The 22,460-nt window shown below is 46.2% G+C and overlaps 72 non-coding genes across 72 annotated transcripts; 48 read left to right on the top strand and 24 right to left on the bottom strand.

The window, feature by feature from the left end:
- Positions 1 to 182: 182 nt before the first annotated feature.
- On the top strand, positions 183 to 254 carry Trnac-gca. Its single transcript has one exon. It is a non-coding gene; the product is annotated as a tRNA-Cys (tRNA).
- A 276-nt stretch (positions 255 to 530) lies between these two features.
- Positions 531 to 602, bottom strand: Trnaa-cgc. The gene has a single exon. It is a non-coding gene; the product is annotated as a tRNA-Ala (tRNA).
- A 117-nt stretch (positions 603 to 719) lies between these two features.
- On the top strand, positions 720 to 791 carry Trnaw-cca. The gene has a single exon. It is a non-coding gene; the product is annotated as a tRNA-Trp (tRNA).
- A 319-nt stretch (positions 792 to 1,110) lies between these two features.
- Trnac-gca lies at positions 1,111 to 1,182 on the top strand. Its single transcript has one exon. It is a non-coding gene; the product is annotated as a tRNA-Cys (tRNA).
- Positions 1,183 to 1,458: 276 nt separating this feature from the next.
- Positions 1,459 to 1,530, bottom strand: Trnaa-cgc. Its single transcript has one exon. It is a non-coding gene; the product is annotated as a tRNA-Ala (tRNA).
- Positions 1,531 to 1,648: 118 nt separating this feature from the next.
- On the top strand, positions 1,649 to 1,720 carry Trnaw-cca. The gene has a single exon. It is a non-coding gene; the product is annotated as a tRNA-Trp (tRNA).
- Positions 1,721 to 2,039: 319 nt separating this feature from the next.
- Positions 2,040 to 2,111, top strand: Trnac-gca. The gene has a single exon. It is a non-coding gene; the product is annotated as a tRNA-Cys (tRNA).
- A 276-nt stretch (positions 2,112 to 2,387) lies between these two features.
- On the bottom strand, positions 2,388 to 2,459 carry Trnaa-cgc. The gene has a single exon. It is a non-coding gene; the product is annotated as a tRNA-Ala (tRNA).
- A 118-nt stretch (positions 2,460 to 2,577) lies between these two features.
- Trnaw-cca lies at positions 2,578 to 2,649 on the top strand. Its single transcript has one exon. It is a non-coding gene; the product is annotated as a tRNA-Trp (tRNA).
- A 319-nt stretch (positions 2,650 to 2,968) lies between these two features.
- Trnac-gca lies at positions 2,969 to 3,040 on the top strand. The gene has a single exon. It is a non-coding gene; the product is annotated as a tRNA-Cys (tRNA).
- Positions 3,041 to 3,316: 276 nt separating this feature from the next.
- Positions 3,317 to 3,388, bottom strand: Trnaa-cgc. The gene has a single exon. It is a non-coding gene; the product is annotated as a tRNA-Ala (tRNA).
- Positions 3,389 to 3,506: 118 nt separating this feature from the next.
- On the top strand, positions 3,507 to 3,578 carry Trnaw-cca. The gene has a single exon. It is a non-coding gene; the product is annotated as a tRNA-Trp (tRNA).
- A 319-nt stretch (positions 3,579 to 3,897) lies between these two features.
- Positions 3,898 to 3,969, top strand: Trnac-gca. Its single transcript has one exon. It is a non-coding gene; the product is annotated as a tRNA-Cys (tRNA).
- Positions 3,970 to 4,245: 276 nt separating this feature from the next.
- Trnaa-cgc lies at positions 4,246 to 4,317 on the bottom strand. The gene has a single exon. It is a non-coding gene; the product is annotated as a tRNA-Ala (tRNA).
- A 118-nt stretch (positions 4,318 to 4,435) lies between these two features.
- On the top strand, positions 4,436 to 4,507 carry Trnaw-cca. The gene has a single exon. It is a non-coding gene; the product is annotated as a tRNA-Trp (tRNA).
- Positions 4,508 to 4,826: 319 nt separating this feature from the next.
- Trnac-gca lies at positions 4,827 to 4,898 on the top strand. Its single transcript has one exon. It is a non-coding gene; the product is annotated as a tRNA-Cys (tRNA).
- A 276-nt stretch (positions 4,899 to 5,174) lies between these two features.
- Trnaa-cgc lies at positions 5,175 to 5,246 on the bottom strand. The gene has a single exon. It is a non-coding gene; the product is annotated as a tRNA-Ala (tRNA).
- A 118-nt stretch (positions 5,247 to 5,364) lies between these two features.
- On the top strand, positions 5,365 to 5,436 carry Trnaw-cca. The gene has a single exon. It is a non-coding gene; the product is annotated as a tRNA-Trp (tRNA).
- Positions 5,437 to 5,755: 319 nt separating this feature from the next.
- Positions 5,756 to 5,827, top strand: Trnac-gca. The gene has a single exon. It is a non-coding gene; the product is annotated as a tRNA-Cys (tRNA).
- A 276-nt stretch (positions 5,828 to 6,103) lies between these two features.
- Positions 6,104 to 6,175, bottom strand: Trnaa-cgc. Its single transcript has one exon. It is a non-coding gene; the product is annotated as a tRNA-Ala (tRNA).
- A 118-nt stretch (positions 6,176 to 6,293) lies between these two features.
- Trnaw-cca lies at positions 6,294 to 6,365 on the top strand. Its single transcript has one exon. It is a non-coding gene; the product is annotated as a tRNA-Trp (tRNA).
- A 319-nt stretch (positions 6,366 to 6,684) lies between these two features.
- Positions 6,685 to 6,756, top strand: Trnac-gca. The gene has a single exon. It is a non-coding gene; the product is annotated as a tRNA-Cys (tRNA).
- Positions 6,757 to 7,032: 276 nt separating this feature from the next.
- Positions 7,033 to 7,104, bottom strand: Trnaa-cgc. The gene has a single exon. It is a non-coding gene; the product is annotated as a tRNA-Ala (tRNA).
- A 118-nt stretch (positions 7,105 to 7,222) lies between these two features.
- Trnaw-cca lies at positions 7,223 to 7,294 on the top strand. The gene has a single exon. It is a non-coding gene; the product is annotated as a tRNA-Trp (tRNA).
- Positions 7,295 to 7,613: 319 nt separating this feature from the next.
- On the top strand, positions 7,614 to 7,685 carry Trnac-gca. Its single transcript has one exon. It is a non-coding gene; the product is annotated as a tRNA-Cys (tRNA).
- Positions 7,686 to 7,961: 276 nt separating this feature from the next.
- Trnaa-cgc lies at positions 7,962 to 8,033 on the bottom strand. Its single transcript has one exon. It is a non-coding gene; the product is annotated as a tRNA-Ala (tRNA).
- A 118-nt stretch (positions 8,034 to 8,151) lies between these two features.
- On the top strand, positions 8,152 to 8,223 carry Trnaw-cca. The gene has a single exon. It is a non-coding gene; the product is annotated as a tRNA-Trp (tRNA).
- A 319-nt stretch (positions 8,224 to 8,542) lies between these two features.
- On the top strand, positions 8,543 to 8,614 carry Trnac-gca. The gene has a single exon. It is a non-coding gene; the product is annotated as a tRNA-Cys (tRNA).
- Positions 8,615 to 8,890: 276 nt separating this feature from the next.
- Trnaa-cgc lies at positions 8,891 to 8,962 on the bottom strand. Its single transcript has one exon. It is a non-coding gene; the product is annotated as a tRNA-Ala (tRNA).
- Positions 8,963 to 9,080: 118 nt separating this feature from the next.
- On the top strand, positions 9,081 to 9,152 carry Trnaw-cca. The gene has a single exon. It is a non-coding gene; the product is annotated as a tRNA-Trp (tRNA).
- A 319-nt stretch (positions 9,153 to 9,471) lies between these two features.
- Positions 9,472 to 9,543, top strand: Trnac-gca. The gene has a single exon. It is a non-coding gene; the product is annotated as a tRNA-Cys (tRNA).
- A 276-nt stretch (positions 9,544 to 9,819) lies between these two features.
- Positions 9,820 to 9,891, bottom strand: Trnaa-cgc. Its single transcript has one exon. It is a non-coding gene; the product is annotated as a tRNA-Ala (tRNA).
- A 118-nt stretch (positions 9,892 to 10,009) lies between these two features.
- Trnaw-cca lies at positions 10,010 to 10,081 on the top strand. Its single transcript has one exon. It is a non-coding gene; the product is annotated as a tRNA-Trp (tRNA).
- A 319-nt stretch (positions 10,082 to 10,400) lies between these two features.
- Trnac-gca lies at positions 10,401 to 10,472 on the top strand. The gene has a single exon. It is a non-coding gene; the product is annotated as a tRNA-Cys (tRNA).
- A 276-nt stretch (positions 10,473 to 10,748) lies between these two features.
- On the bottom strand, positions 10,749 to 10,820 carry Trnaa-cgc. Its single transcript has one exon. It is a non-coding gene; the product is annotated as a tRNA-Ala (tRNA).
- A 118-nt stretch (positions 10,821 to 10,938) lies between these two features.
- Trnaw-cca lies at positions 10,939 to 11,010 on the top strand. Its single transcript has one exon. It is a non-coding gene; the product is annotated as a tRNA-Trp (tRNA).
- A 319-nt stretch (positions 11,011 to 11,329) lies between these two features.
- On the top strand, positions 11,330 to 11,401 carry Trnac-gca. Its single transcript has one exon. It is a non-coding gene; the product is annotated as a tRNA-Cys (tRNA).
- A 276-nt stretch (positions 11,402 to 11,677) lies between these two features.
- Positions 11,678 to 11,749, bottom strand: Trnaa-cgc. Its single transcript has one exon. It is a non-coding gene; the product is annotated as a tRNA-Ala (tRNA).
- A 118-nt stretch (positions 11,750 to 11,867) lies between these two features.
- Positions 11,868 to 11,939, top strand: Trnaw-cca. Its single transcript has one exon. It is a non-coding gene; the product is annotated as a tRNA-Trp (tRNA).
- A 319-nt stretch (positions 11,940 to 12,258) lies between these two features.
- Positions 12,259 to 12,330, top strand: Trnac-gca. The gene has a single exon. It is a non-coding gene; the product is annotated as a tRNA-Cys (tRNA).
- Positions 12,331 to 12,606: 276 nt separating this feature from the next.
- Trnaa-cgc lies at positions 12,607 to 12,678 on the bottom strand. Its single transcript has one exon. It is a non-coding gene; the product is annotated as a tRNA-Ala (tRNA).
- A 118-nt stretch (positions 12,679 to 12,796) lies between these two features.
- Positions 12,797 to 12,868, top strand: Trnaw-cca. The gene has a single exon. It is a non-coding gene; the product is annotated as a tRNA-Trp (tRNA).
- Positions 12,869 to 13,186: 318 nt separating this feature from the next.
- Trnac-gca lies at positions 13,187 to 13,258 on the top strand. The gene has a single exon. It is a non-coding gene; the product is annotated as a tRNA-Cys (tRNA).
- A 276-nt stretch (positions 13,259 to 13,534) lies between these two features.
- On the bottom strand, positions 13,535 to 13,606 carry Trnaa-cgc. The gene has a single exon. It is a non-coding gene; the product is annotated as a tRNA-Ala (tRNA).
- A 118-nt stretch (positions 13,607 to 13,724) lies between these two features.
- On the top strand, positions 13,725 to 13,796 carry Trnaw-cca. Its single transcript has one exon. It is a non-coding gene; the product is annotated as a tRNA-Trp (tRNA).
- A 319-nt stretch (positions 13,797 to 14,115) lies between these two features.
- Positions 14,116 to 14,187, top strand: Trnac-gca. The gene has a single exon. It is a non-coding gene; the product is annotated as a tRNA-Cys (tRNA).
- Positions 14,188 to 14,463: 276 nt separating this feature from the next.
- On the bottom strand, positions 14,464 to 14,535 carry Trnaa-cgc. Its single transcript has one exon. It is a non-coding gene; the product is annotated as a tRNA-Ala (tRNA).
- Positions 14,536 to 14,653: 118 nt separating this feature from the next.
- On the top strand, positions 14,654 to 14,725 carry Trnaw-cca. The gene has a single exon. It is a non-coding gene; the product is annotated as a tRNA-Trp (tRNA).
- A 319-nt stretch (positions 14,726 to 15,044) lies between these two features.
- Positions 15,045 to 15,116, top strand: Trnac-gca. Its single transcript has one exon. It is a non-coding gene; the product is annotated as a tRNA-Cys (tRNA).
- A 276-nt stretch (positions 15,117 to 15,392) lies between these two features.
- Trnaa-cgc lies at positions 15,393 to 15,464 on the bottom strand. The gene has a single exon. It is a non-coding gene; the product is annotated as a tRNA-Ala (tRNA).
- Positions 15,465 to 15,582: 118 nt separating this feature from the next.
- Trnaw-cca lies at positions 15,583 to 15,654 on the top strand. Its single transcript has one exon. It is a non-coding gene; the product is annotated as a tRNA-Trp (tRNA).
- Positions 15,655 to 15,973: 319 nt separating this feature from the next.
- Trnac-gca lies at positions 15,974 to 16,045 on the top strand. Its single transcript has one exon. It is a non-coding gene; the product is annotated as a tRNA-Cys (tRNA).
- Positions 16,046 to 16,321: 276 nt separating this feature from the next.
- Positions 16,322 to 16,393, bottom strand: Trnaa-cgc. The gene has a single exon. It is a non-coding gene; the product is annotated as a tRNA-Ala (tRNA).
- A 118-nt stretch (positions 16,394 to 16,511) lies between these two features.
- Positions 16,512 to 16,583, top strand: Trnaw-cca. Its single transcript has one exon. It is a non-coding gene; the product is annotated as a tRNA-Trp (tRNA).
- Positions 16,584 to 16,902: 319 nt separating this feature from the next.
- Positions 16,903 to 16,974, top strand: Trnac-gca. Its single transcript has one exon. It is a non-coding gene; the product is annotated as a tRNA-Cys (tRNA).
- Positions 16,975 to 17,250: 276 nt separating this feature from the next.
- Trnaa-cgc lies at positions 17,251 to 17,322 on the bottom strand. Its single transcript has one exon. It is a non-coding gene; the product is annotated as a tRNA-Ala (tRNA).
- A 118-nt stretch (positions 17,323 to 17,440) lies between these two features.
- On the top strand, positions 17,441 to 17,512 carry Trnaw-cca. The gene has a single exon. It is a non-coding gene; the product is annotated as a tRNA-Trp (tRNA).
- Positions 17,513 to 17,831: 319 nt separating this feature from the next.
- Trnac-gca lies at positions 17,832 to 17,903 on the top strand. The gene has a single exon. It is a non-coding gene; the product is annotated as a tRNA-Cys (tRNA).
- Positions 17,904 to 18,179: 276 nt separating this feature from the next.
- Trnaa-cgc lies at positions 18,180 to 18,251 on the bottom strand. Its single transcript has one exon. It is a non-coding gene; the product is annotated as a tRNA-Ala (tRNA).
- Positions 18,252 to 18,369: 118 nt separating this feature from the next.
- Trnaw-cca lies at positions 18,370 to 18,441 on the top strand. Its single transcript has one exon. It is a non-coding gene; the product is annotated as a tRNA-Trp (tRNA).
- Positions 18,442 to 18,760: 319 nt separating this feature from the next.
- On the top strand, positions 18,761 to 18,832 carry Trnac-gca. The gene has a single exon. It is a non-coding gene; the product is annotated as a tRNA-Cys (tRNA).
- Positions 18,833 to 19,108: 276 nt separating this feature from the next.
- Positions 19,109 to 19,180, bottom strand: Trnaa-cgc. The gene has a single exon. It is a non-coding gene; the product is annotated as a tRNA-Ala (tRNA).
- Positions 19,181 to 19,298: 118 nt separating this feature from the next.
- Positions 19,299 to 19,370, top strand: Trnaw-cca. The gene has a single exon. It is a non-coding gene; the product is annotated as a tRNA-Trp (tRNA).
- A 319-nt stretch (positions 19,371 to 19,689) lies between these two features.
- Positions 19,690 to 19,761, top strand: Trnac-gca. The gene has a single exon. It is a non-coding gene; the product is annotated as a tRNA-Cys (tRNA).
- Positions 19,762 to 20,037: 276 nt separating this feature from the next.
- Positions 20,038 to 20,109, bottom strand: Trnaa-cgc. Its single transcript has one exon. It is a non-coding gene; the product is annotated as a tRNA-Ala (tRNA).
- Positions 20,110 to 20,227: 118 nt separating this feature from the next.
- Positions 20,228 to 20,299, top strand: Trnaw-cca. The gene has a single exon. It is a non-coding gene; the product is annotated as a tRNA-Trp (tRNA).
- A 319-nt stretch (positions 20,300 to 20,618) lies between these two features.
- Trnac-gca lies at positions 20,619 to 20,690 on the top strand. Its single transcript has one exon. It is a non-coding gene; the product is annotated as a tRNA-Cys (tRNA).
- A 276-nt stretch (positions 20,691 to 20,966) lies between these two features.
- Trnaa-cgc lies at positions 20,967 to 21,038 on the bottom strand. Its single transcript has one exon. It is a non-coding gene; the product is annotated as a tRNA-Ala (tRNA).
- Positions 21,039 to 21,156: 118 nt separating this feature from the next.
- Trnaw-cca lies at positions 21,157 to 21,228 on the top strand. The gene has a single exon. It is a non-coding gene; the product is annotated as a tRNA-Trp (tRNA).
- Positions 21,229 to 21,547: 319 nt separating this feature from the next.
- Trnac-gca lies at positions 21,548 to 21,619 on the top strand. The gene has a single exon. It is a non-coding gene; the product is annotated as a tRNA-Cys (tRNA).
- A 276-nt stretch (positions 21,620 to 21,895) lies between these two features.
- On the bottom strand, positions 21,896 to 21,967 carry Trnaa-cgc. The gene has a single exon. It is a non-coding gene; the product is annotated as a tRNA-Ala (tRNA).
- Positions 21,968 to 22,085: 118 nt separating this feature from the next.
- Positions 22,086 to 22,157, top strand: Trnaw-cca. The gene has a single exon. It is a non-coding gene; the product is annotated as a tRNA-Trp (tRNA).
- The last annotated feature ends 303 nt before the right edge of the window (positions 22,158 to 22,460 follow it).

The raw sequence follows: 22,460 nt of genomic DNA on the forward strand, positions 1-22,460 counted from the left end.
GAAGGCGCCGACTCGCACTTTCTCCAGGCGCGAAGTGTCTAGTATTTTTGATATTTATATCGTTTAACGCTAATATATAACTGAGAGATAATGATTACGCAATATTTTGCTCGATTAGACGTCTTTAGCCAGGCAGAGTATAATATTTTTCCTTAAGTTATGGGAACGCAAAGATCGTGAATGGGGGTATAGCTCAGTCGTAGAGCATTCGACTGCAGATCGAGAGGTCCCCGGTTCAATCCCGGGTGCCCCCTTCATTTTTCAGTATCTCGAAAAAACAAATGACGATTGTCGCGGTGAGTTGCAAATACATGTTTGAGATGCACCCTGCACGCCATACCGAAGGCTTTGGAGCAACATTTCAATGGGGGGGGATCGCAGCCCAGGGTCTTGCAGGTCATCGTCCTCCCGCCATGAGGTCGAACTGTACGAAATCCACTTGCTTGGGGGAAGAATCTTGTACACTGAATTTTGTAGAATATGGTGATAGGCAAAAGTTTTCATGTACTGCTGCACGGAGAAACAAAAATTGGAGGAGCTGGGATTTGAACCCAGGACTTTCTGCATGCGAAGCAGACACTCTACCACTGAGTTACACCCCCGCCAGAGCAAGTACATCCGGGACGAGTGTCTCGTGGATCCTACTGTCATTATTTCTTAGGTTTGAACGGTACAGTAAGTGTTCGAGGAACCTATTATGACAAGACCTAAGCAGCGTCGACTCCGTGGCGCAACGGTAGCGCGTCTGACTCCAGATCAGAAGGTTGCGTGTTCAAATCACGTCGGGGTCACAATGAAATTTTCGTTTACGAAAGCCATAGGCGAGTATGTCAGTTTAATCAGATACCAAACGATTACGGAGAACGGACGAACAGAACTTGCTTGAAAAAAAGCTACTAGTGCAATTTTCGCGTTCTGACATTAAGGTGAAGGCGCCGACTCGCACTTTCTCCAGGCGCGAAGTGTCTAGTATTTTTGATATTTATATCGTTTAACGCTAATATATAACTGAGAGATAATGATTACGCAATATTTTGCTCGATTAGACGTCTTTAGCCAGGCAGAGTATAATATTTTTCCTTAAGTTATGGGAACGCAAAGATCGTGAATGGGGGTATAGCTCAGTCGTAGAGCATTCGACTGCAGATCGAGAGGTCCCCGGTTCAATCCCGGGTGCCCCCTTCATTTTTCAGTATCTCGAAAAAACAAATGACGATTGTCGCGGTGAGTTGCAAATACATGTTTGAGATGCACCCTGCACGCCATACCGAAGGCTTTGGAGCAACATTTCAATGGGGGGGGATCGCAGCCCAGGGTCTTGCAGGTCATCGTCCTCCCGCCATGAGGTCGAACTGTACGAAATCCACTTGCTTGGGGGAAGAATCTTGTACACTGAATTTTGTAGAATATGGTGATAGGCAAAAGTTTTCATGTACTGCTGCACGGAGAAACAAAAATTGGAGGAGCTGGGATTTGAACCCAGGACTTTCTGCATGCGAAGCAGACACTCTACCACTGAGTTACACCCCCGCCAGAGCAAGTACATCCGGGACGAGTGTCTCGTGGATCCTACTGTCATTATTTCTTAGGTTTGAACGGTACAGTAAGTGTTCGAGGAACCTATTCATGACAAGACCTAAGCAGCGTCGACTCCGTGGCGCAACGGTAGCGCGTCTGACTCCAGATCAGAAGGTTGCGTGTTCAAATCACGTCGGGGTCACAATGAAATTTTCGTTTACGAAAGCCATAGGCGAGTATGTCAGTTTAATCAGATACCAAACGATTACGGAGAACGGACGAACAGAACTTGCTTGAAAAAAAGCTACTAGTGCAATTTTCGCGTTCTGACATTAAGGTGAAGGCGCCGACTCGCACTTTCTCCAGGCGCGAAGTGTCTAGTATTTTTGATATTTATATCGTTTAACGCTAATATATAACTGAGAGATAATGATTACGCAATATTTTGCTCGATTAGACGTCTTTAGCCAGGCAGAGTATAATATTTTTCCTTAAGTTATGGGAACGCAAAGATCGTGAATGGGGGTATAGCTCAGTCGTAGAGCATTCGACTGCAGATCGAGAGGTCCCCGGTTCAATCCCGGGTGCCCCCTTCATTTTTCAGTATCTCGAAAAAACAAATGACGATTGTCGCGGTGAGTTGCAAATACATGTTTGAGATGCACCCTGCACGCCATACCGAAGGCTTTGGAGCAACATTTCAATGGGGGGGGATCGCAGCCCAGGGTCTTGCAGGTCATCGTCCTCCCGCCATGAGGTCGAACTGTACGAAATCCACTTGCTTGGGGGAAGAATCTTGTACACTGAATTTTGTAGAATATGGTGATAGGCAAAAGTTTTCATGTACTGCTGCACGGAGAAACAAAAATTGGAGGAGCTGGGATTTGAACCCAGGACTTTCTGCATGCGAAGCAGACACTCTACCACTGAGTTACACCCCCGCCAGAGCAAGTACATCCGGGACGAGTGTCTCGTGGATCCTACTGTCATTATTTCTTAGGTTTGAACGGTACAGTAAGTGTTCGAGGAACCTATTCATGACAAGACCTAAGCAGCGTCGACTCCGTGGCGCAACGGTAGCGCGTCTGACTCCAGATCAGAAGGTTGCGTGTTCAAATCACGTCGGGGTCACAATGAAATTTTCGTTTACGAAAGCCATAGGCGAGTATGTCAGTTTAATCAGATACCAAACGATTACGGAGAACGGACGAACAGAACTTGCTTGAAAAAAAGCTACTAGTGCAATTTTCGCGTTCTGACATTAAGGTGAAGGCGCCGACTCGCACTTTCTCCAGGCGCGAAGTGTCTAGTATTTTTGATATTTATATCGTTTAACGCTAATATATAACTGAGAGATAATGATTACGCAATATTTTGCTCGATTAGACGTCTTTAGCCAGGCAGAGTATAATATTTTTCCTTAAGTTATGGGAACGCAAAGATCGTGAATGGGGGTATAGCTCAGTCGTAGAGCATTCGACTGCAGATCGAGAGGTCTCCGGTTCAATCCCGGGTGCCCCCTTCATTTTTCAGTATCTCGAAAAAACAAATGACGATTGTCGCGGTGAGTTGCAAATACATGTTTGAGATGCACCCTGCACGCCATACCGAAGGCTTTGGAGCAACATTTCAATGGGGGGGGATCGCAGCCCAGGGTCTTGCAGGTCATCGTCCTCCCGCCATGAGGTCGAACTGTACGAAATCCACTTGCTTGGGGGAAGAATCTTGTACACTGAATTTTGTAGAATATGGTGATAGGCAAAAGTTTTCATGTACTGCTGCACGGAGAAACAAAAATTGGAGGAGCTGGGATTTGAACCCAGGACTTTCTGCATGCGAAGCAGACACTCTACCACTGAGTTACACCCCCGCCAGAGCAAGTACATCCGGGACGAGTGTCTCGTGGATCCTACTGTCATTATTTCTTAGGTTTGAACGGTACAGTAAGTGTTCGAGGAACCTATTCATGACAAGACCTAAGCAGCGTCGACTCCGTGGCGCAACGGTAGCGCGTCTGACTCCAGATCAGAAGGTTGCGTGTTCAAATCACGTCGGGGTCACAATGAAATTTTCGTTTACGAAAGCCATAGGCGAGTATGTCAGTTTAATCAGATACCAAACGATTACGGAGAACGGACGAACAGAACTTGCTTGAAAAAAAGCTACTAGTGCAATTTTCGCGTTCTGACATTAAGGTGAAGGCGCCGACTCGCACTTTCTCCAGGCGCGAAGTGTCTAGTATTTTTGATATTTATATCGTTTAACGCTAATATATAACTGAGAGATAATGATTACGCAATATTTTGCTCGATTAGACGTCTTTAGCCAGGCAGAGTATAATATTTTTCCTTAAGTTATGGGAACGCAAAGATCGTGAATGGGGGTATAGCTCAGTCGTAGAGCATTCGACTGCAGATCGAGAGGTCCCCGGTTCAATCCCGGGTGCCCCCTTCATTTTTCAGTATCTCGAAAAAACAAATGACGATTGTCGCGGTGAGTTGCAAATACATGTTTGAGATGCACCCTGCACGCCATACCGAAGGCTTTGGAGCAACATTTCAATGGGGGGGGATCGCAGCCCAGGGTCTTGCAGGTCATCGTCCTCCCGCCATGAGGTCGAACTGTACGAAATCCACTTGCTTGGGGGAAGAATCTTGTACACTGAATTTTGTAGAATATGGTGATAGGCAAAAGTTTTCATGTACTGCTGCACGGAGAAACAAAAATTGGAGGAGCTGGGATTTGAACCCAGGACTTTCTGCATGCGAAGCAGACACTCTACCACTGAGTTACACCCCCGCCAGAGCAAGTACATCCGGGACGAGTGTCTCGTGGATCCTACTGTCATTATTTCTTAGGTTTGAACGGTACAGTAAGTGTTCGAGGAACCTATTCATGACAAGACCTAAGCAGCGTCGACTCCGTGGCGCAACGGTAGCGCGTCTGACTCCAGATCAGAAGGTTGCGTGTTCAAATCACGTCGGGGTCACAATGAAATTTTCGTTTACGAAAGCCATAGGCGAGTATGTCAGTTTAATCAGATACCAAACGATTACGGAGAACGGACGAACAGAACTTGCTTGAAAAAAAGCTACTAGTGCAATTTTCGCGTTCTGACATTAAGGTGAAGGCGCCGACTCGCACTTTCTCCAGGCGCGAAGTGTCTAGTATTTTTGATATTTATATCGTTTAACGCTAATATATAACTGAGAGATAATGATTACGCAATATTTTGCTCGATTAGACGTCTTTAGCCAGGCAGAGTATAATATTTTTCCTTAAGTTATGGGAACGCAAAGATCGTGAATGGGGGTATAGCTCAGTCGTAGAGCATTCGACTGCAGATCGAGAGGTCCCCGGTTCAATCCCGGGTGCCCCCTTCGTTTTTCAGTATCTCGAAAAAACAAATGACGATTGTCGCGGTGAGTTGCAAATACATGTTTGAGATGCACCCTGCACGCCATACCGAAGGCTTTGGAGCAACATTTCAATGGGGGGGGATCGCAGCCCAGGGTCTTGCAGGTCATCGTCCTCCCGCCATGAGGTCGAACTGTACGAAATCCACTTGCTTGGGGGAAGAATCTTGTACACTGAATTTTGTAGAATATGGTGATAGGCAAAAGTTTTCATGTACTGCTGCACGGAGAAACAAAAATTGGAGGAGCTGGGATTTGAACCCAGGACTTTCTGCATGCGAAGCAGACACTCTACCACTGAGTTACACCCCCGCCAGAGCAAGTACATCCGGGACGAGTGTCTCGTGGATCCTACTGTCATTATTTCTTAGGTTTGAACGGTACAGTAAGTGTTCGAGGAACCTATTCATGACAAGACCTAAGCAGCGTCGACTCCGTGGCGCAACGGTAGCGCGTCTGACTCCAGATCAGAAGGTTGCGTGTTCAAATCACGTCGGGGTCACAATGAAATTTTCGTTTACGAAAGCCATAGGCGAGTATGTCAGTTTAATCAGATACCAAACGATTACGGAGAACGGACGAACAGAACTTGCTTGAAAAAAAGCTACTAGTGCAATTTTCGCGTTCTGACATTAAGGTGAAGGCGCCGACTCGCACTTTCTCCAGGCGCGAAGTGTCTAGTATTTTTGATATTTATATCGTTTAACGCTAATATATAACTGAGAGATAATGATTACGCAATATTTTGCTCGATTAGACGTCTTTAGCCAGGCAGAGTATAATATTTTTCCTTAAGTTATGGGAACGCAAAGATCGTGAATGGGGGTATAGCTCAGTCGTAGAGCATTCGACTGCAGATCGAGAGGTCCCCGGTTCAATCCCGGGTGCCCCCTTCATTTTTCAGTATCTCGAAAAAACAAATGACGATTGTCGCGGTGAGTTGCAAATACATGTTTGAGATGCACCCTGCACGCCATACCGAAGGCTTTGGAGCAACATTTCAATGGGGGGGGATCGCAGCCCAGGGTCTTGCAGGTCATCGTCCTCCCGCCATGAGGTCGAACTGTACGAAATCCACTTGCTTGGGGGAAGAATCTTGTACACTGAATTTTGTAGAATATGGTGATAGGCAAAAGTTTTCATGTACTGCTGCACGGAGAAACAAAAATTGGAGGAGCTGGGATTTGAACCCAGGACTTTCTGCATGCGAAGCAGACACTCTACCACTGAGTTACACCCCCGCCAGAGCAAGTACATCCGGGACGAGTGTCTCGTGGATCCTACTGTCATTATTTCTTAGGTTTGAACGGTACAGTAAGTGTTCGAGGAACCTATTCATGACAAGACCTAAGCAGCGTCGACTCCGTGGCGCAACGGTAGCGCGTCTGACTCCAGATCAGAAGGTTGCGTGTTCAAATCACGTCGGGGTCACAATGAAATTTTCGTTTACGAAAGCCATAGGCGAGTATGTCAGTTTAATCAGATACCAAACGATTACGGAGAACGGACGAACAGAACTTGCTTGAAAAAAAGCTACTAGTGCAATTTTCGCGTTCTGACATTAAGGTGAAGGCGCCGACTCGCACTTTCTCCAGGCGCGAAGTGTCTAGTATTTTTGATATTTATATCGTTTAACGCTAATATATAACTGAGAGATAATGATTACGCAATATTTTGCTCGATTAGACGTCTTTAGCCAGGCAGAGTATAATATTTTTCCTTAAGTTATGGGAACGCAAAGATCGTGAATGGGGGTATAGCTCAGTCGTAGAGCATTCGACTGCAGATCGAGAGGTCCCCGGTTCAATCCCGGGTGCCCACTTCATTTTTCAGTATCTCGAAAAAACAAATGACGATTGTCGCGGTGAGTTGCAAATACATGTTTGAGATGCACCCTGCACGCCATACCGAAGGCTTTGGAGCAACATTTCAATGGGGGGGGATCGCAGCCCAGGGTCTTGCAGGTCATCGTCCTCCCGCCATGAGGTCGAACTGTACGAAATCCACTTGCTTGGGGGAAGAATCTTGTACACTGAATTTTGTAGAATATGGTGATAGGCAAAAGTTTTCATGTACTGCTGCACGGAGAAACAAAAATTGGAGGAGCTGGGATTTGAACCCAGGACTTTCTGCATGCGAAGCAGACACTCTACCACTGAGTTACACCCCCGCCAGAGCAAGTACATCCGGGACGAGTGTCTCGTGGATCCTACTGTCATTATTTCTTAGGTTTGAACGGTACAGTAAGTGTTCGAGGAACCTATTCATGACAAGACCTAAGCAGCGTCGACTCCGTGGCGCAACGGTAGCGCGTCTGACTCCAGATCAGAAGGTTGCGTGTTCAAATCACGTCGGGGTCACAATGAAATTTTCGTTTACGAAAGCCATAGGCGAGTATGTCAGTTTAATCAGATACCAAACGATTACGGAGAACGGACGAACAGAACTTGCTTGAAAAAAAGCTACTAGTGCAATTTTCGCGTTCTGACATTAAGGTGAAGGCGCCGACTCGCACTTTCTCCAGGCGCGAAGTGTCTAGTATTTTTGATATTTATATCGTTTAACGCTAATATATAACTGAGAGATAATGATTACGCAATATTTTGCTCGATTAGACGTCTTTAGCCAGGCAGAGTATAATATTTTTCCTTAAGTTATGGGAACGCAAAGATCGTGAATGGGGGTATAGCTCAGTCGTAGAGCATTCGACTGCAGATCGAGAGGTCCCCGGTTCAATCCCGGGTGCCCCCTTCATTTTTCAGTATCTCGAAAAAACAAATGACGATTGTCGCGGTGAGTTGCAAATACATGTTTGAGATGCACCCTGCACGCCATACCGAAGGCTTTGGAGCAACATTTCAATGGGGGGGGATCGCAGCCCAGGGTCTTGCAGGTCATCGTCCTCCCGCCATGAGGTCGAACTGTACGAAATCCACTTGCTTGGGGGAAGAATCTTGTACACTGAATTTTGTAGAATATGGTGATAGGCAAAAGTTTTCATGTACTGCTGCACGGAGAAACAAAAATTGGAGGAGCTGGGATTTGAACCCAGGACTTTCTGCATGCGAAGCAGACACTCTACCACTGAGTTACACCCCCGCCAGAGCAAGTACATCCGGGACGAGTGTCTCGTGGATCCTACTGTCATTATTTCTTAGGTTTGAACGGTACAGTAAGTGTTCGAGGAACCTATTCATGACAAGACCTAAGCAGCGTCGACTCCGTGGCGCAACGGTAGCGCGTCTGACTCCAGATCAGAAGGTTGCGTGTTCAAATCACGTCGGGGTCACAATGAAATTTTCGTTTACGAAAGCCATAGGCGAGTATGTCAGTTTAATCAGATACCAAACGATTACGGAGAACGGACGAACAGAACTTGCTTGAAAAAAAGCTACTAGTGCAATTTTCGCGTTCTGACATTAAGGTGAAGGCGCCGACTCGCACTTTCTCCAGGCGCGAAGTGTCTAGTATTTTTGATATTTATATCGTTTAACGCTAATATATAACTGAGAGATAATGATTACGCAATATTTTGCTCGATTAGACGTCTTTAGCCAGGCAGAGTATAATATTTTTCCTTAAGTTATGGGAACGCAAAGATCGTGAATGGGGGTATAGCTCAGTCGTAGAGCATTCGACTGCAGATCGAGAGGTCCCCGGTTCAATCCCGGGTGCCCCCTTCATTTTTCAGTATCTCGAAAAAACAAATGACGATTGTCGCGGTGAGTTGCAAATACATGTTTGAGATGCACCCTGCACGCCATACCGAAGGCTTTGGAGCAACATTTCAATGGGGGGGGATCGCAGCCCAGGGTCTTGCAGGTCATCGTCCTCCCGCCATGAGGTCGAACTGTACGAAATCCACTTGCTTGGGGGAAGAATCTTGTACACTGAATTTTGTAGAATATGGTGATAGGCAAAAGTTTTCATGTACTGCTGCACGGAGAAACAAAAATTGGAGGAGCTGGGATTTGAACCCAGGACTTTCTGCATGCGAAGCAGACACTCTACCACTGAGTTACACCCCCGCCAGAGCAAGTACATCCGGGACGAGTGTCTCGTGGATTCTACTGTCATTATTTCTTAGGTTTGAACGGTACAGTAAGTGTTCGAGGAACCTATTCATGACAAGACCTAAGCAGCGTCGACTCCGTGGCGCAACGGTAGCGCGTCTGACTCCAGATCAGAAGGTTGCGTGTTCAAATCACGTCGGGGTCACAATGAAATTTTCGTTTACGAAAGCCATAGGCGAGTATGTCAGTTTAATCAGATACCAAACGATTACGGAGAACGGACGAACAGAACTTGCTTGAAAAAAAGCTACTAGTGCAATTTTCGCGTTCTGACATTAAGGTGAAGGCGCCGACTCGCACTTTCTCCAGGCGCGAAGTGTCTAGTATTTTTGATATTTATATCGTTTAACGCTAATATATAACTGAGAGATAATGATTACGCAATATTTTGCTCGATTAGACGTCTTTAGCCAGGCAGAGTATAATATTTTTCCTTAAGTTATGGGAACGCAAAGATCGTGAATGGGGGTATAGCTCAGTCGTAGAGCATTCGACTGCAGATCGAGAGGTCCCCGGTTCAATCCCGGGTGCCCCCTTCATTTTTCAGTATCTCGAAAAAACAAATGACGATTGTCGCGGTGAGTTGCAAATACATGTTTGAGATGCACCCTGCACGCCATACCGAAGGCTTTGGAGCAACATTTCAATGGGGGGGGATCGCAGCCCAGGGTCTTGCAGGTCATCGTCCTCCCGCCATGAGGTCGAACTGTACGAAATCCACTTGCTTGGGGGAAGAATCTTGTACACTGAATTTTGTAGAATATGGTGATAGGCAAAAGTTTTCATGTACTGCTGCACGGAGAAACAAAAATTGGAGGAGCTGGGATTTGAACCCAGGACTTTCTGCATGCGAAGCAGACACTCTACCACTGAGTTACACCCCCGCCAGAGCAAGTACATCCGGGACGAGTGTCTCGTGGATCCTACTGTCATTATTTCTTAGGTTTGAACGGTACAGTAAGTGTTCGAGGAACCTATTCATGACAAGACCTAAGCAGCGTCGACTCCGTGGCGCAACGGTAGCGCGTCTGACTCCAGCTCAGAAGGTTGCGTGTTCAAATCACGTCGGGGTCACAATGAAATTTTCGTTTACGAAAGCCATAGGCGAGTATGTCAGTTTAATCAGATACCAAACGATTACGGAGAACGGACGAACAGAACTTGCTTGAAAAAAAGCTACTAGTGCAATTTTCGCGTTCTGACATTAAGGTGAAGGCGCCGACTCGCACTTTCTCCAGGCGCGAAGTGTCTAGTATTTTTGATATTTATATCGTTTAACGCTAATATATAACTGAGAGATAATGATTACGCAATATTTTGCTCGATTAGACGTCTTTAGCCAGGCAGAGTATAATATTTTTCCTTAAGTTATGGGAACGCAAAGATCGTGAATGGGGGTATAGCTCAGTCGTAGAGCATTCGACTGCAGATCGAGAGGTCCCCGGTTCAATCCCGGGTGCCCCCTTCATTTTTCAGTATCTCGAAAAAACAAATGACGATTGTCGCGGTGAGTTGCAAATACATGTTTGAGATGCACCCTGCACGCCATACCGAAGGCTTTGGAGCAACATTTCAATGGGGGGGGATCGCAGCCCAGGGTCTTGCAGGTCATCGTCCTCCCGCCATGAGGTCGAACTGTACGAAATCCACTTGCTTGGGGGAAGAATCTTGTACACTGAATTTTGTAGAATATGGTGATAGGCAAAAGTTTTCATGTACTGCTGCACGGAGAAACAAAAATTGGAGGAGCTGGGATTTGAACCCAGGACTTTCTGCATGCGAAGCAGACACTCTACCACTGAGTTACACCCCCGCCAGAGCAAGTACATCCGGGACGAGTGTCTCGTGGATCCTACTGTCATTATTTCTTAGGTTTGAACGGTACAGTAAGTGTTCGAGGAACCTATTCATGACAAGACCTAAGCAGCGTCGACTCCGTGGCGCAACGGTAGCGCGTCTGACTCCAGATCAGAAGGTTGCGTGTTCAAATCACGTCGGGGTCACAATGAAATTTTCGTTTACGAAAGCCATAGGCGAGTATGTCAGTTTAATCAGATACCAAACGATTACGGAGAACGGACGAACAGAACTTGCTTGAAAAAAAGCTACTAGTGCAATTTTCGCGTTCTGACATTAAGGTGAAGGCGCCGACTCGCACTTTCTCCAGGCGCGAAGTGTCTAGTATTTTTGATATTTATATCGTTTAACGCTAATATATAACTGAGAGATAATGATTACGCAATATTTTGCTCGATTAGACGTCTTTAGCCAGGCAGAGTATAATATTTTTCCTTAAGTTATGGGAACGCAAAGATCGTGAATGGGGGTATAGCTCAGTCGTAGAGCATTCGACTGCAGATCGAGAGGTCCCCGGTTCAATCCCGGGTGCCCCCTTCATTTTTCAGTATCTCGAAAAAACAAATGACGATTGTCGCGGTGAGTTGCAAATACATGTTTGAGATGCACCCTGCACGCCATACCGAAGGCTTTGGAGCAACATTTCAATGGGGGGGGATCGCAGCCCAGGGTCTTGCAGGTCATCGTCCTCCCGCCATGAGGTCGAACTGTACGAAATCCACTTGCTTGGGGGAAGAATCTTGTACACTGAATTTTGTAGAATATGGTGATAGGCAAAAGTTTTCATGTACTGCTGCACGGAGAAACAAAAATTGGAGGAGCTGGGATTTGAACCCAGGACTTTCTGCATGCGAAGCAGACACTCTACCACTGAGTTACACCCCCGCCAGAGCAAGTACATCCGGGACGAGTGTCTCGTGGATCCTACTGTCATTATTTCTTAGGTTTGAACGGTACAGTAAGTGTTCGAGGAACCTATTCATGACAAGACCTAAGCAGCGTCGACTCCGTGGCGCAACGGTAGCGCGTCTGACTCCAGATCAGAAGGTTGCGTGTTCAAATCACGTCGGGGTCACAATGAAATTTTCGTTTACGAAAGCCATAGGCGAGTATGTCAGTTTAATCAGATACCAAACGATTACGGAGAACGGACGAACAGAACTTGCTTGAAAAAAAGCTACTAGTGCAATTTTCGCGTTCTGACATTAAGGTGAAGGCGCCGACTCGCACTTTCTCCAGGCGCGAAGTGTCTAGTATTTTTGATATTTATATCGTTTAACGCTAATATATAACTGAGAGATAATGATTACGCAATATTTTGCTCGATTAGACGTCTTTAGCCAGGCAGAGTATAATATTTTTCCTTAAGTTATGGGAACGCAAAGATCGTGAATGGGGGTATAGCTCAGTCGTAGAGCATTCGACTGCAGATCGAGAGGTCCCCGGTTCAATCCCGGGTGCCCACTTCATTTTTCAGTATCTCGAAAAAACAAATGACGATTGTCGCGGTGAGTTGCAAATACATGTTTGAGATGCACCCTGCACGCCATACCGAAGGCTTTGGAGCAACATTTCAATGGGGGGGGATCGCAGCCCAGGGTCTTGCAGGTCATCGTCCTCCCGCCATGAGGTCGAACTGTACGAAATCCACTTGCTTGGGGGAAGAATCTTGTACACTGAATTTTGTAGAATATGGTGATAGGCAAAAGTTTTCATGTACTGCTGCACGGAGAAACAAAAATTGGAGGAGCTGGGATTTGAACCCAGGACTTTCTGCATGCGAAGCAGACACTCTACCACTGAGTTACACCCCCGCCAGAGCAAGTACATCCGGGACGAGTGTCTCGTGGATCCTACTGTCATTATTTCTTAGGTTTGAACGGTACAGTAAGTGTTCGAGGAACCTATTCATGACAAGACCTAAGCAGCGTCGACTCCGTGGCGCAACGGTAGCGCGTCTGACTCCAGATCAGAAGGTTGCGTGTTCAAATCACGTCGGGGTCACAATGAAATTTTCGTTTACGAAAGCCATAGGCGAGTATGTCAGTTTAATCAGATACCAAACGATTACGGAGAACGGACGAACAGAACTTGCTTGAAAAAAAGCTACTAGTGCAATTTTCGCGTTCTGACATTAAGGTGAAGGCGCCGACTCGCACTTTCTCCAGGCGCGAAGTGTCTAGTATTTTTGATATTTATATCGTTTAACGCTAATATATAACTGAGAGATAATGATTACGCAATATTTTGCTCGATTAGACGTCTTTAGCCAGGCAGAGTATAATATTTTTCTTAAGTTATGGGAACGCAAAGATCGTGAATGGGGGTATAGCTCAGTCGTAGAGCATTCGACTGCAGATCGAGAGGTCCCCGGTTCAATCCCGGGTGCCCCCTTCATTTTTCAGTATCTCGAAAAAACAAATGACGATTGTCGCGGTGAGTTGCAAATACATGTTTGAGATGCTCCCTGCACGCCATACCGAAGGCTTTGGAGCAACATTTCAATGGGGGGGGATCGCAGCCCAGGGTCTTGCAGGTCATCGTCCTCCCGCCATGAGGTCGAACTGTACGAAATCCACTTGCTTGGGGGAAGAATCTTGTACACTGAATTTTGTAGAATATGGTGATAGGCAAAAGTTTTCATGTACTGCTGCACGGAGAAACAAAAATTGGAGGAGCTGGGATTTGAACCCAGGACTTTCTGCATGCGAAGCAGACACTCTACCACTGAGTTACACCCCCGCCAGAGCAAGTACATCCGGGACGAGTGTCTCGTGGATCCTACTGTCATTATTTCTTAGGTTTGAACGGTACAGTAAGTGTTCGAGGAACCTATTCATGACAAGACCTAAGCAGCGTCGACTCCGTGGCGCAACGGTAGCGCGTCTGACTCCAGATCAGAAGGTTGCGTGTTCAAATCACGTCGGGGTCACAATGAAATTTTCGTTTACGAAAGCCATAGGCGAGTATGTCAGTTTAATCAGATACCAAACGATTACGGAGAACGGACGAACAGAACTTGCTTGAAAAAAAGCTACTAGTGCAATTTTCGCGTTCTGACATTAAGGTGAAGGCGCCGACTCGCACTTTCTCCAGGCGCGAAGTGTCTAGTATTTTTGATATTTATATCGTTTAACGCTAATATATAACTGAGAGATAATGATTACGCAATATTTTGCTCGATTAGACGTCTTTAGCCAGGCAGAGTATAATATTTTTCCTTAAGTTATGGGAACGCAAAGATCGTGAATGGGGGTATAGCTCAGTCGTAGAGCATTCGACTGCAGATCGAGAGGTCCCCGGTTCAATCCCGGGTGCCCCCTTCATTTTTCAGTATCTCGAAAAAACAAATGACGATTGTCGCGGTGAGTTGCAAATACATGTTTGAGATGCACCCTGCACGCCATACCGAAGGCTTTGGAGCAACATTTCAATGGGGGGGGATCGCAGCCCAGGGTCTTGCAGGTCATCGTCCTCCCGCCATGAGGTCGAACTGTACGAAATCCACTTGCTTGGGGGAAGAATCTTGTACACTGAATTTTGTAGAATATGGTGATAGGCAAAAGTTTTCATGTACTGCTGCACGGAGAAACAAAAATTGGAGGAGCTGGGATTTGAACCCAGGACTTTCTGCATGCGAAGCAGACACTCTACCACTGAGTTACACCCCCGCCAGAGCAAGTACATCCGGGACGAGTGTCTCGTGGATCCTACTGTCATTATTTCTTAGGTTTGAACGGTACAGTAAGTGTTCGAGGAACCTATTCATGACAAGACCTAAGCAGCGTCGACTCCGTGGCGCAACGGTAGCGCGTCTGACTCCAGATCAGAAGGTTGCGTGTTCAAATCACGTCGGGGTCACAATGAAATTTTCGTTTACGAAAGCCATAGGCGAGTATGTCAGTTTAATCAGATACCAAACGATTACGGAGAACGGACGAACAGAACTTGCTTGAAAAAAAGCTACTAGTGCAATTTTCGCGTTCTGACATTAAGGTGAAGGCGCCGACTCGCACTTTCTCCAGGCGCGAAGTGTCTAGTATTTTTGATATTTATATCGTTTAACGCTAATATATAACTGAGAGATAATGATTACGCAATATTTTGCTCGATTAGACGTCTTTAGCCAGGCAGAGTATAATATTTTTCCTTAAGTTATGGGAACGCAAAGATCGTGAATGGGGGTATAGCTCAGTCGTAGAGCATTCGACTGCAGATCGAGAGGTCCCCGGTTCAATCCCGGGTGCCCCCTTCATTTTTCAGTATCTCGAAAAAACAAATGACGATTGTCGCGGTGAGTTGCAAATACATGTTTGAGATGCACCCTGCACGCCATACCGAAGGCTTTGGAGCAACATTTCAATGGGGGGGGATCGCAGCCCAGGGTCTTGCAGGTCATCGTCCTCCCGCCATGAGGTCGAACTGTACGAAATCCACTTGCTTGGGGGAAGAATCTTGTACACTGAATTTTGTAGAATATGGTGATAGGCAAAAGTTTTCATGTACTGCTGCACGGAGAAACAAAAATTGGAGGAGCTGGGATTTGAACCCAGGACTTTCTGCATGCGAAGCAGACACTCTACCACTGAGTTACACCCCCGCCAGAGCAAGTACATCCGGGACGAGTGTCTCGTGGATCCTACTGTCATTATTTCTTAGGTTTGAACGGTACAGTAAGTGTTCGAGGAACCTATTCATGACAAGACCTAAGCAGCGTCGACTCCGTGGCGCAACGGTAGCGCGTCTGACTCCAGATCAGAAGGTTGCGTGTTCAAATCACGTCGGGGTCACAATGAAATTTTCGTTTACGAAAGCCATAGGCGAGTATGTCAGTTTAATCAGATACCAAACGATTACGGAGAACGGACGAACAGAACTTGCTTGAAAAAAAGCTACTAGTGCAATTTTCGCGTTCTGACATTAAGGTGAAGGCGCCGACTCGCACTTTCTCCAGGCGCGAAGTGTCTAGTATTTTTGATATTTATATCGTTTAACGCTAATATATAACTGAGAGATAATGATTACGCAATATTTTGCTCGATTAGACGTCTTTAGCCAGGCAGAGTATAATATTTTTCCTTAAGTTATGGGAACGCAAAGATCGTGAATGGGGGTATAGCTCAGTCGTAGAGCATTCGACTGCAGATCGAGAGGTCCCCGGTTCAATCCCGGGTGCCCCCTTCATTTTTCAGTATCTCGAAAAAACAAATGACGATTGTCGCGGTGAGTTGCAAATACATGTTTGAGATGCACCCTGCACGCCATACCGAAGGCTTTGGAGCAACATTTCAATGGGGGGGGATCGCAGCCCAGGGTCTTGCAGGTCATCGTCCTCCCGCCATGAGGTCGAACTGTACGAAATCCACTTGCTTGGGGGAAGAATCTTGTACACTGAATTTTGTAGAATATGGTGATAGGCAAAAGTTTTCATGTACTGCTGCACGGAGAAACAAAAATTGGAGGAGCTGGGATTTGAACCCAGGACTTTCTGCATGCGAAGCAGACACTCTACCACTGAGTTACACCCCCGCCAGAGCAAGTACATCCGGGACGAGTGTCTCGTGGATCCTACTGTCATTATTTCTTAGGTTTGAACGGTACAGTAAGTGTTCGAGGAACCTATTCATGACAAGACCTAAGCAGCGTCGACTCCGTGGCGCAACGGTAGCGCGTCTGACTCCAGATCAGAAGGTTGCGTGTTCAAATCACGTCGGGGTCACAATGAAATTTTCGTTTACGAAAGCCATAGGCGAGTATGTCAGTTTAATCAGATACCAAACGATTACGGAGAACGGACGAACAGAACTTGCTTGAAAAAAAGCTACTAGTGCAATTTTCGCGTTCTGACATTAAGGTGAAGGCGCCGACTCGCACTTTCTCCAGGCGCGAAGTGTCTAGTATTTTTGATATTTATATCGTTTAACGCTAATATATAACTGAGAGATAATGATTACGCAATATTTTGCTCGATTAGACGTCTTTAGCCAGGCAGAGTATAATATTTTTCCTTAAGTTATGGGAACGCAAAGATCGTGAATGGGGGTATAGCTCAGTCGTAGAGCATTCGACTGCAGATCGAGAGGTCCCCGGTTCAATCCCGGGTGCCCCCTTCATTTTTCAGTATCTCGAAAAAACAAATGACGATTGTCGCGGTGAGTTGCAAATACATGTTTGAGATGCACCCTGCACGCCATACCGAAGGCTTTGGAGCAACATTTCAATGGGGGGGGATCGCAGCCCAGGGTCTTGCAGGTCATCGTCCTCCCGCCATGAGGTCGAACTGTACGAAATCCACTTGCTTGGGGGAAGAATCTTGTACACTGAATTTTGTAGAATATGGTGATAGGCAAAAGTTTTCATGTACTGCTGCACGGAGAAACAAAAATTGGAGGAGCTGGGATTTGAACCCAGGACTTTCTGCATGCGAAGCAGACACTCTACCACTGAGTTACACCCCCGCCAGAGCAAGTACATCCGGGACGAGTGTCTCGTGGATCCTACTGTCATTATTTCTTAGGTTTGAACGGTACAGTAAGTGTTCGAGGAACCTATTCATGACAGGACCTAAGCAGCGTCGACTCCGTGGCGCAACGGTAGCGCGTCTGACTCCAGATCAGAAGGTTGCGTGTTCAAATCACGTCGGGGTCACAATGAAATTTTCGTTTACGAAAGCCATAGGCGAGTATGTCAGTTTAATCAGATACCAAACGATTACGGAGAACGGACGAACAGAACTTGCTTGAAAAAAAGCTACTAGTGCAATTTTCGCGTTCTGACATTAAGGTGAAGGCGCCGACTCGCACTTTCTCCAGGCGCGAAGTGTCTAGTATTTTTGATATTTATATCGTTTAACGCTAATATATAACTGAGAGATAATGATTACGCAATATTTTGCTCGATTAGACGTCTTTAGCCAGGCAGAGTATAATATTTTTCCTTAAGTTATGGGAACGCAAAGATCGTGAATGGGGGTATAGCTCAGTCGTAGAGCATTCGACTGCAGATCGAGAGGTCCCCGGTTCAATCCCGGGTGCCCCCTTCATTTTTCAGTATCTCGAAAAAACAAATGACGATTGTCGCGGTGAGTTGCAAATACATGTTTGAGATGCACCCTGCACGCCATACCGAAGGCTTTGGAGCAACATTTCAATGGGGGGGGATCGCAGCCCAGGGTCTTGCAGGTCATCGTCCTCCCGCCATGAGGTCGAACTGTACGAAATCCACTTGCTTGGGGGAAGAATCTTGTACACTGAATTTTGTAGAATATGGTGATAGGCAAAAGTTTTCATGTACTGCTGCACGGAGAAACAAAAATTGGAGGAGCTGGGATTTGAACCCAGGACTTTCTGCATGCGAAGCAGACACTCTACCACTGAGTTACACCCCCGCCAGAGCAAGTACATCCGGGACGAGTGTCTCGTGGATCCTACTGTCATTATTTCTTAGGTTTGAACGGTACAGTAAGTGTTCGAGGAACCTATTCATGACAAGACCTAAGCAGCGTCGACTCCGTGGCGCAACGGTAGCGCGTCTGACTCCAGATCAGAAGGTTGCGTGTTCAAATCACGTCGGGGTCACAATGAAATTTTCGTTTACGAAAGCCATAGGCGAGTATGTCAGTTTAATCAGATACCAAACGATTACGGAGAACGGACGAACAGAACTTGCTTGAAAAAAAGCTACTAGTGCAATTTTCGCGTTCTGACATTAAGGTGAAGGCGCCGACTCGCACTTTCTCCAGGCGCGAAGTGTCTAGTATTTTTGATATTTATATCGTTTAACGCTAATATATAACTGAGAGATAATGATTACGCAATATTTTGCTCGATTAGACGTCTTTAGCCAGGCAGAGTATAATATTTTTCCTTAAGTTATGGGAACGCAAAGATCGTGAATGGGGGTATAGCTCAGTCGTAGAGCATTCGACTGCAGATCGAGAGGTCCCCGGTTCAATCCCGGGTGCCCCCTTCATTTTTCAGTATCTCGAAAAAACAAATGACGATTGTCGCGGTGAGTTGCAAATACATGTTTGAGATGCACCCTGCACGCCATACCGAAGGCTTTGGAGCAACATTTCAATGGGGGGGGATCGCAGCCCAGGGTCTTGCAGGTCATCGTCCTCCCGCCATGAGGTCGAACTGTACGAAATCCACTTGCTTGGGGGAAGAATCTTGTACACTGAATTTTGTAGAATATGGTGATAGGCAAAAGTTTTCATGTACTGCTGCACGGAGAAACAAAAATTGGAGGAGCTGGGATTTGAACCCAGGACTTTCTGCATGCGAAGCAGACACTCTACCACTGAGTTACACCCCCGCCAGAGCAAGTACATCCGGGACGAGTGTCTCGTGGATCCTACTGTCATTATTTCTTAGGTTTGAACGGTACAGTAAGTGTTCGAGGAACCTATTCATGACAAGACCTAAGCAGCGTCGACTCCGTGGCGCAACGGTAGCGCGTCTGACTCCAGATCAGAAGGTTGCGTGTTCAAATCACGTCGGGGTCACAATGAAATTTTCGTTTACGAAAGCCATAGGCGAGTATGTCAGTTTAATCAGATACCAAACGATTACGGAGAACGGACGAACAGAACTTGCTTGAAAAAAAGCTACTAGTGCAATTTTCGCGTTCTGACATTAAGGTGAAGGCGCCGACTCGCACTTTCTCCAGGCGCGAAGTGTCTAGTATTTTTGATATTTATATCGTTTAACGCTAATATATAACTGAGAGATAATGATTACGCAATATTTTGCTCGATTAGACGTCTTTAGCCAGGCAGAGTATAATATTTTTCCTTAAGTTATGGGAACGCAAAGATCGTGAATGGGGGTATAGCTCAGTCGTAGAGCATTCGACTGCAGATCGAGAGGTCCCCGGTTCAATCCCGGGTGCCCCCTTCATTTTTCAGTATCTCGAAAAAACAAATGACGATTGTCGCGGTGAGTTGCAAATACATGTTTGAGATGCACCCTGCACGCCATACCGAAGGCTTTGGAGCAACATTTCAATGGGGGGGGATCGCAGCCCAGGGTCTTGCAGGTCATCGTCCTCCCGCCATGAGGTCGAACTGTACGAAATCCACTTGCTTGGGGGAAGAATCTTGTACACTGAATTTTGTAGAATATGGTGATAGGCAAAAGTTTTCATGTACTGCTGCACGGAGAAACAAAAATTGGAGGAGCTGGGATTTGAACCCAGGACTTTCTGCATGCGAAGCAGACACTCTACCACTGAGTTACACCCCCGCCAGAGCAAGTACATCCGGGACGAGTGTCTCGTGGATCCTACTGTCATTATTTCTTAGGTTTGAACGGTACAGTAAGTGTTCGAGGAACCTATTCATGACAAGACCTAAGCAGCGTCGACTCCGTGGCGCAACGGTAGCGCGTCTGACTCCAGATCAGAAGGTTGCGTGTTCAAATCACGTCGGGGTCACAATGAAATTTTCGTTTACGAAAGCCATAGGCGAGTATGTCAGTTTAATCAGATACCAAACGATTACGGAGAACGGACGAACAGAACTTGCTTGAAAAAAAGCTACTAGTGCAATTTTCGCGTTCTGACATTAAGGTGAAGGCGCCGACTCGCACTTTCTCCAGGCGCGAAGTGTCTAGTATTTTTGATATTTATATCGTTTAACGCTAATATATAACTGAGAGATAATGATTACGCAATATTTTGCTCGATTAGACGTCTTTAGCCAGGCAGAGCATAATATTTTTCCTTAAGTTATGGGAACGCAAAGATCGTGAATGGGGGTATAGCTCAGTCGTAGAGCATTCGACTGCAGATCGAGAGGTCCCCGGTTCAATCCCGGGTGCCCCCTTCATTTTTCAGTATCTCGAAAAAACAAATGACGATTGTCGCGGTGAGTTGCAAATACATGTTTGAGATGCACCCTGCACGCCATACCGAAGGCTTTGGAGCAACATTTCAATGGGGGGGGATCGCAGCCCAGGGTCTTGCAGGTCATCGTCCTCCCGCCATGAGGTCGAACTGTACGAAATCCACTTGCTTGGGGGAAGAATCTTGTACACTGAATTTTGTAGAATATGGTGATAGGCAAAAGTTTTCATGTACTGCTGCACGGAGAAACAAAAATTGGAGGAGCTGGGATTTGAACCCAGGACTTTCTGCATGCGAAGCAGACACTCTACCACTGAGTTACACCCCCGCCAGAGCAAGTACATCCGGGACGAGTGTCTCGTGGATCCTACTGTCATTATTTCTTAGGTTTGAACGGTACAGTAAGTGTTCGAGGAACCTATTCATGACAAGACCTAAGCAGCGTCGACTCCGTGGCGCAACGGTAGCGCGTCTGACTCCAGATCAGAAGGTTGCGTGTTCAAATCACGTCGGGGTCACAATGAAATTTTCGTTTACGAAAGCCATAGGCGAGTATGTCAGTTTAATCAGATACCAAACGATTACGGAGAACGGACGAACAGAACTTGCTTGAAAAAAAGCTACTAGTGCAATTTTCGCGTTCTGACATTAAGGTGAAGGCGCCGACTCGCACTTTCTCCAGGCGCGAAGTGTCTAGTATTTTTGATATTTATATCGTTTAACGCTAATATATAACTGAGAGATAATGATTACGCAATATTTTGCTCGATTAGACGTCTTTAGCCAGGCAGAGTATAATATTTTTCCTTAAGTTATGGGAACGCAAAGATCGTGAATGGGGGTATAGCTCAGTCGTAGAGCATTCGACTGCAGATCGAGAGGTCCCCGGTTCAATCCCGGGTGCCCCCTTCATTTTTCAGTATCTCGAAAAAACAAATGACGATTGTCGCGGTGAGTTGCAAATACATGTTTGAGATGCACCCTGCACGCCATACCGAAGGCTTTGGAGCAACATTTCAATGGGGGGGGATCGCAGCCCAGGGTCTTGCAGGTCATCGTCCTCCCGCCATGAGGTCGAACTGTACGAAATCCACTTGCTTGGGGGAAGAATCTTGTACACTGAATTTTGTAGAATATGGTGATAGGCAAAAGTTTTCATGTACTGCTGCACGGAGAAACAAAAATTGGAGGAGCTGGGATTTGAACCCAGGACTTTCTGCATGCGAAGCAGACACTCTACCACTGAGTTACACCCCCGCCAGAGCAAGTACATCCGGGACGAGTGTCTCGTGGATCCTACTGTCATTATTTCTTAGGTTTGAACGGTACAGTAAGTGTTCGAGGAACCTATTCATGACAAGACCTAAGCAGCGTCGACTCCGTGGCGCAACGGTAGCGCGTCTGACTCCAGATCAGAAGGTTGCGTGTTCAAATCACGTCGGGGTCACAATGAAATTTTCGTTTACGAAAGCCATAGGCGAGTATGTCAGTTTAATCAGATACCAAACGATTACGGAGAACGGACGAACAGAACTTGCTTGAAAAAAAGCTACTAGTGCAATTTTCGCGTTCTGACATTAAGGTGAAGGCGCCGACTCGCACTTTCTCCAGGCGCGAAGTGTCTAGTATTTTTGATATTTATATCGTTTAACGCTAATATATAACTGAGAGATAATGATTACGCAATATTTTGCTCGATTAGACGTCTTTAGCCAGGCAGAGTATAATATTTTTCCTTAAGTTATGGGAA

The sequence above is a fragment of the Schistocerca piceifrons genome, chromosome 3 (genome assembly GCF_021461385.2).
Source record: "Schistocerca piceifrons isolate TAMUIC-IGC-003096 chromosome 3, iqSchPice1.1, whole genome shotgun sequence".
Taxonomy (NCBI): domain Eukaryota; kingdom Metazoa; phylum Arthropoda; class Insecta; order Orthoptera; family Acrididae; genus Schistocerca; species Schistocerca piceifrons.